Genomic DNA, 8,189 nt, shown 5'->3' on the forward strand with positions numbered 1-8,189 from the left:
ACCACTACCTAAAGAGGCACTCTTAGGACTGCCTAATTTGGGCCCGTGTTGGCTAGGACACTAGAAGTGCCTAGTTAGGGGCGTAGGGAAGCTACATGTGTAAGGGCATCCTTTGTAAGGAGTATCAAGTACGTACCCTACTCCGGTACTTAATCCTTGATCGTACGAGTATCTGGGATCGTAGGAGTACCAGATCGGATGTATGATCTGTAGGGTATCGTAGGGTATCGTATCAGGTATTTTTAGGGTTTCTGGATACATCCTTACACTCCTTCCCCCTTAATAGGTTTAGGATCCCGGGGGAAGTTTAGGAAAGCGGGATGGATACTTTTTGGTTAAGTTGATATAGTTGGGAGTCCGCATTAGTTGGGCAAGTGCTTGAGTGGTGCGGATGTAATCATGGCACTCGTCGGTGCGTTTGATATGTATGTAGGGTTTTTCAGTAGTTACCTCAGCGTTGCGCAAAAGCGCCTGAGCAAATTGAGGCAAAATGGCCTTAATTCTGGCCAAAACAACACTCATGGTAATCCGGGCTGAATCCGGATAGTATCCGTATGCCTCTCGCACTAAATGCGCGAGATGCGTGCAGTCTCTGGCGACTGCAGAATTTTCAGTATTTTTGCCAACTCGAAGTTTGGCCAAAAAATTCTCCACCACATCCGCAGGACGTTCGTCCCGGAAAAATAGTGAAAAAATCCATTCCTGGCAGGAACAAATGTCAAAAAAGATACAGTTATTGTATCTTTCTGACGGCGTTTTGTGCTGTAGGCCTTCAGCCACAGCAAGGCTAGCATCCGCCTTAAACTGGCGGAGCAGCCACGCCTCGACCTCAGGGAGCCACTGTTTCCCCCTGAGTTCGGCTCCGACGCGCACAAAAAAAGCCAGGAATTTTCCGAAATTCCTGGTGTCTCCCAGCTGTTCGTCGGAAGGCAGATTGTACGCGGGGGGCCGGGCTGCCTGCCGGAGAGCCTCCTGCTGGGCCGGCGGCAGCCGGCGGTGGGCCTCCGCCAGGCTGCCCCCCCAGGAAGCCCCGGGGGGTACAGGTGTCTTTGACGCGATGCCCAGCGGCTCCACTGGGGCGGCCTTCTTCTTGCGGCTTGACGCCGCGGGATCCGGCGCGCCCGCGGCACCGGCGGGCTTCCCCGCCTTCTTCTTGGAAGTTCCGGCGGCAGACGCGGCGGCAGCGGCGGCAGGCGCTCCAGCGGCGGCAGCGGTGGCCGCGGCGGCAGGTGGTACGTTATCCGCGACAGGCGGTACGTCAGCTGGACTCGGCGGTACGTTCCTGCGTACGGTGCCCTTCCCGGCCTTGACAGGAGTGGTACGGGGCGGTACGTTTTCAGGACGGGGGGGTACCGCAGGTGGTACGTCATCCTCCAGGTCGCCAGCGTCCTCCATTTCGATGTCCTGGAGGGTCAGCCCAGGGTCGACTGGGGTCTCCGAGACCCTGGAGGGGTCCTCAGAGGACGGAGGGGACGCAGAAGAAGAGTTCTCGACGCTCGAAGGGTCCGTCTCTGACGAGGAAGTCACCGCGACAGGGTTGCGAACAGGAGACATGGCGATGGTCCGGCGGTTTTTTTTTTTACAGTAGGAAAAGTGTCTGACCCGGGGGTGAAAAAAAAACTGACTCTGTAAATTCAGCCTTAGCCGAGCTCCGAAACCAAATGTAAGAGGGTGATTCCCTGGTAAGGGAGGAGAGTGAGGATCGCTAAGGGCAGAGTCTTGGTATGAGAAATGTGTGTAAGTGCAATGAGAGCGAGAGGAAGCTTTTGGTTGAAAGTAAGTTGATCACAAGTGGGCGAGAGCCCATGATATATACACTTTGGTGTGGGCTAGGAAAGGTTGGGAAGCTTTGGAGACAAGCTTCCCTTCCACTAGGCACCACTACCTAAAGAGGCACTCTTAGGACTGCCTAATTTGGGCCCGTGTTGGCTAGGACACTAGAAGTGCCTAGTTAGGGGCGTAGGGAAGCTACATGTGTAAGGGCATCCTTTGTAAGGAGTATCAAGTACATACCCTACTCCGGTACTTAATCCTTGATCGTACGAGTATCTGGGATCGTAGGAGTACCAGATCGGATGTATGATCTGTAGGGTATCGTAGGGTATCGTATCAGGTATTTTTAGGGTTTCTGGATACATCCTTACTGTAAGGATGTGCCCAGAAACCCTAGGAGGACCTGATAGGATACCCTAGGATACCCTGGGAACATACACCCGCACTGGTACTCGTACAACTACGTAATCTCGTACGAGTGTAAGATTAACCATATTTAATCATATAAATAACAATGAAGAAATATACCCAGGGAACCAAGGGTACGTAACCCTGAGGAAACCCCTATTCCAACCAACATGACATGCTATGTCATGCTCCACATCATGCCCAATCAAGGGAGCACACATTCCTAACTAACCATAGGCCATGCCATGAGAAGTTGATTGTGATCTTCACATACAACTTCACATACAACTTCACATACAAGCCTGCATGGCCGACCCCCATTGGCTAAGCCCATGGATCCAAATCCCTTCAAAGGAATATTCCCTTCCAAAACTAGCTCCCATGGCTCCCAAGTGGGACCATGGTCGCTCCCAAGCCTCCCCAAGAGGCTCCAACCACACTTGTATATAGTGGGGCAATTTCCCCATGTGTAATCAATTGGTAACTCAACAAAACGCTTCCTCTCTCTGCATACACACTTTTTACTCACACCTTACTCGCACCATACTCTGGACTCAGCGATCCCATACTCGATCCCTACCTGGGATATTCACATACTTTCACTGGTTTCGAGCTCGGCTGAGTTTCAGAATTTTTTTTTACACCCGCGGGTCAGACACTTTCCTACAGTTCCCTTCGAAAAAACGACTTTTCAACTACCATGTCTCCTGTTCGCAACCCTCTTCCTGTGGAGTCCTCCACCGACGTGACTTCGAGCGAGGTGGAGAACTCCTCCCAGGCTCCTACATCCTCCGAGGAGCCCTCCCAAGTGTCGGCCACCCCTGAGGAGCCAAGCGATGGCCCCCATGGCGACGTCGCCATGGAGGACGTCGAGCTGGCCGTCGACCTTCCTGTGGACGTACCGCCGGCTGCCGCAGCGACCCCGGCGAACACCCCGGCTGTCGCCGACACTGTACCCCCTGTTACCACCAACGTACCGCCGGCTGTACCCCCTGTTACAGCCGACGTACCGCCTGCCGCGGAGTCCGCCGCTGCTGCCGCCGCTCCTGCCGCCGCTGCTGCCGCTGCTGCCGCGCCTGCCGCGGCTGCGATTTCCGGAGCGGAGACGGGGACACCCGCCGTTCTCAGCAAGGACCCGCGCGTTTGGGACGCCGCGGCCCGCGCGGCCCTCAAGGAGCCGCCGATGGGCATCGCCCCACGGCCTGCTGTACCCCCGGGGTACTCGCAGGCAGCCCGGGAGGAGGAGTTTTTCCGCAGACTGCCGCCGGCCTCCCAGGAGGCGGCCCGACAGTCCGCGCGCCCCCCCTGCTCACCCGCTGCCCGCCAGCGAACAGCTGAGTGACACCCGAGACTTCGGGAAATTTCTGGCATTTTTTGTCCGAGTTGGGGCAGAACTTCGGGGAAAACTTTGGCTCCCCGAAGTTGAGGCCTGGCTTTTCCGCCAATTTCGGGCGGATGCCGGCCTAGCTGTGGCCGAGGGCCTCCAGCATAAGCACCCCCAGCGAAAATACGAAAACTGTATTTTCGCGGACATGCCTTCCGCCCAAGGCTGGATTTTTGGCCTATTTTTCCGGGACGAAAAACCGGCCGATGTGGTGGAGCAGTTTCTCTGCAAGGTAAAAGTCGGAAAAAATCCCGAAAATTCTGCCACCGCCCGAGATTGCACGCATCTCGCGCATTTGGTGCGAGAAGCGTACGGATACTATCCGGAAAAATATCGGATGGACATCCATGTGTTGTTTTGGCGCGAATCAAGGCACTTTAGCCCGGTTTTGCTCAGTCTCAACTCAAAAACGCCGAGGTTTTGACCGAAAAGCCCATAACCAGTTTTGAACACATGCTTCGCATGCTTCGCCAGTGTGACGACAGTTACAAGGCTCATGTCCAGTCTGGACAGTCCAACCGGTCCAAGTCGGACGGATCTGGACAACAGTCGGACGGCAAGTCGAGAGGCAACAAAATCGCCAAACGTGGTAAAACGGGCAAACGCCCGCAACCGTTTGACAATTCTGACTCTAAACAGGGTTCGTTTGTGAAAAAGCACAAACAGAATGACCTGTTTTGCAAGTACTGTAAAAAAAAGGGGCATGTGGTGGAAGACTGCCGCAAGCTCGCCTATAAGAAAAAACTGGAAGCTGCTAAGACCCCCCAGGGGTCCAACTCCGCTAAGGTCAACGCGCTCTTAGACGGACTGACTAACCTTCTTGTAGACAAGAAGGAATGAAGGTGCGCGGCACTAGGCACCGCAGAGTCCGAATTTAACACGAACCAACCCGCAAACTGTACGAAAAATACTCGTGTAAAACATTTTTCAGATTCGGACAAACTGGTGCCCGGTGCCCCCCACGTGCTGCGGCACGTACCGCCCGGACTAGGCGAGTCGGCACCGTCGGCAACGGCCCCTGGGTTCGACCCGGACCCGCCAGACAGCCGACATGACCCCGCGTCATGGCCCCGCGGCCACGACGCGCCGGACCGCGGCCGCGGCGACACCGAAGCCGCGGCCGACGCGACGGGTGACCGGCGGCACAGACCGCTAAAATCAAAAAACACCGGAAATCAAAAAAATAATCCTGGTCATGGACCGGCACACGAATCCGAATCGGCACAGACCACGGACAGCGTACGAACTCGTGCCGGAAAACCCGCCAGAAACCCGAAGATATGCCGGAAAACCACCGGACGAAAAACGAAACGTCGTCGAACCCGGATGGTCCATCTCGCTAGCGAAACGCAGTCCACTGCGAACGCGCAGACTGCACGAAAGATACTCGGAAAATGTACGGAAACTATCCGACGTGTCACCGACAAAGACGGGGTAGTGAAAATCGTACGATGTCTCACAGCCCGTACGAACATCCGTACTTCACAAAAATTCACAAATAGCACGAAAACTCCTTGGAACCTTCAGAAAAATACCGAATCAGACTCGGATTTTGACAGAAAAAATCACAAAAATTCTCATGACTTAGCAGACTCCGGACACAACATACACAATGTTTGTGCAAAATTTACAAACCTACAGTTTGACTTGGACGAATTCACTCGCCTAAGTAACCTCTACGGACCCTTTACCTATGAGGCTTTAGCGTCTCCTAGTACCTCCTTAGTACCTACCTGCAGCCCTACTTTAGAGGACCTAAGGAAACAGGACCTAAAGGGACATATTATGTGGGTCCAAGTACCCGAGGAACATGCTCTTAGCATAATACAGTACATTGAACAGTACCGTGCTAGGTACCCCTTTGACATACGAGCAATAATTGTACTACCTCGCCGCACCGACAGTACAGGTACAGTACTACAAAGTATAACCAAAAAATACAAACGAGTACATACCTACCCTCCAGGTACCTACCTCTTTAATAGAGTTGACCTAAGTACCGGACAAAATGAAAATACCTCTAACAGGATTACGATCGTTCCATATGACGTTTTCCTACTCGATCATACTGCAGAAGACCGTATATTAACGGCTACGGCAGCTTCAGAATCACACCACCTAAACATCCTTCAAAAAACCTCAGAAAACCCAGAATATCCTCAAAATCCACACAGAAAACCAAAGAAAAACCCCAAAAATGAGCCCACTCAGAAAATTGTTAAGTCCCACCAGCCGAGGATGGAACTTCCACTCTGTAGTATTACAAATACATCGTTATCTGACGGCCTCTTAATTTTTGGTGGTACCCTAGACCAATCTCCTAAGAATACTACCACCTACGACGCTAAAGTTATGGTGGATAGCGGAGCATCTAGGGACTTCATATCCCGTTCTTATGTCAAAAAACACAACTTAGCCCAAGAGTCTCTTGCCCAAAGATTAAGGGTGGCTCTAGCGGATGGAAGACAAGTTGTGGTAGGCAACGGGGTCACATTAACCCTAACTATGGGCACTACGAAAATCACAAAACAATTTGTGGTCACCGAGTTAACGGAAGACTTCGATATTATTTTGGGAATGCCTTTCCTCCGCACTTACAACCCCCAAATCAATTGGCAAAATGGCACTATCACCATGCCTAGTGCAAATGAAATCTTGAACACCATATTAAGGCCGAGACAACCGGATGTACAAGTCCTACACGCAAATGCAATGGCCCGTTTAGTTAAAAAATCTTCCAAAAATGATACCGTAAAATTTTTCTTGGCTCACTTAAACGAAATTGAGCCCACCAAGGCACACTTGCATCCAATATCCACCAATCAACCTGAGAAAGAAGAGTTGACTATCCTACAAAAAATAAAAAACACGAGCACCCAACAAGATGCGCAAACCACCCAACGTATCCAACAAATTCTAACCAAACACCAAGTCCTTTTGGAACCGCTTACCGACCTACCTCCGGCCCGGCCGGGGTTTGACCATACCATTGACCTCCTACCCGAGGCACAAGTTCCCCCGGGAAGGGTCTATCGGATGAGTACTTTAGAGCTAGAAGAGCTCAAAAAGCAACTAAAAGAGTATCTATCAAAAAATTGGATCCGTACCTCTACAAGTATGTACGCGGCCCCCGTCCTATTTGCTAGAAAAGCTAACGGGACCCTCCGCCTATGCGTGGACTATAGAGCTCTCAATAAATACACAAAGAGGGTCGAATTCCCTCTACCTAATATTGACACCATCCTAGACACCCTTGGAGGATCTCAAATATTTACCGCACTTGACCTAGCCCAAGGATATCACCAAATACGAGTTGAAGAAAAAGACGTTCACAAAACGGCCTTCAAGACCCAATTTGGTCTATTCGAGTTCACGGTGCTACCCTTTGGCCTTACGGCCGCTCCTAGCACTTTCCAAAGACTCATGAATCATGTCATAAGACCCCACGAAAAAGACTATGTCATATGCTACCTAGACGATATCCTAATACACTCCAAGTCCGTGGACGAACACCTACACCACTTGGACGAAATATTACGCATTTTATCGGAAAATAACCTGAAATTAAGGCTAGAAAAATGTGACTTTGCCATGAATGCATTGGACTACCTGGGACACACGATAAGTGGACAAGGTATACAACCTAGTGAGTCCAAAATTCGAGCGGTGAATGATTGGCCGATACCAAAAAACGTCAAAGATGTGCAATCCTTCCTTGGATTTTGCAACTTCCACCGACGATACATGAAGAATTATTCTAAGACGGCTTGTCCCCTATACCACTTGACTAAAAAGGGCGTTGACTTTCAATGGGACAAAGCTTGTCATGACGCTTTTGTTCAATTAAAAACCACCCTCACAACGGCCCCGGTCCTAGCTACCCCTAGAACCGGCCCTAAGGAAGAATTTATCCTAAGTACCGACGCTAGCACCTTTGGAATTGGCGCCGTACTCCTACAAAAGCAAAAAGACAATTCTATCCGCCCGGTAAGCTATTATGCCAAATCTCTAAATAATGCGCAAAGACGCTACCCTATCTATGACTTAGAATTATTGGCAATGGCATCCGCCGTACAAGAATATCGGCACTACTTAGAAGGATGCAAGAAGGTCACCGTCCTAACGGACCACGCCACTCTAAGGTATTTACCTACTCAAGGCAACTTAGGCCGACGGCACACAACCTTTGTCACGGCCCTAAGCCCTTACTTTGGATACATGGATATATTATACCGAAAAGGGAGTCTCAATGACTCGGACCCCTTAAGCCGTAGACCGGATTTAGTAGAGTTAAATGAACACCATCTTGACTCTCAACCGGATACGAAACATGCTATTGAACTCTATGATGCAAGCCAATTTGAGAAGGAGTTAGAAGCCCTTCAACACCATCTAAACGGACTATATGAACTCCAATTTGACAAGGAGATACTTCAAAAAATCAAAAATGGATATACAACCGACCCCCGGTATAATGGCAATACCTTACCCGTCGGGGTTGAGTTAAATGAATCCAATGGGTTGTACTACAAGGCCGACAAAATATGCGTCCCTAACATAAACAACCTGCAAGAGCTCCTTATCAACGAGTATCATGACCAAGTAGGCCATCCGGATGTCACCC

This window comes from Convolutriloba macropyga, unplaced genomic scaffold (assembly GCF_964194025.1).
Source record: "Convolutriloba macropyga unplaced genomic scaffold, txConMacr16.3 SCAFFOLD_4368, whole genome shotgun sequence".
Classification (NCBI taxonomy): Eukaryota; Metazoa; Xenacoelomorpha; order Acoela; family Convolutidae; genus Convolutriloba; species Convolutriloba macropyga.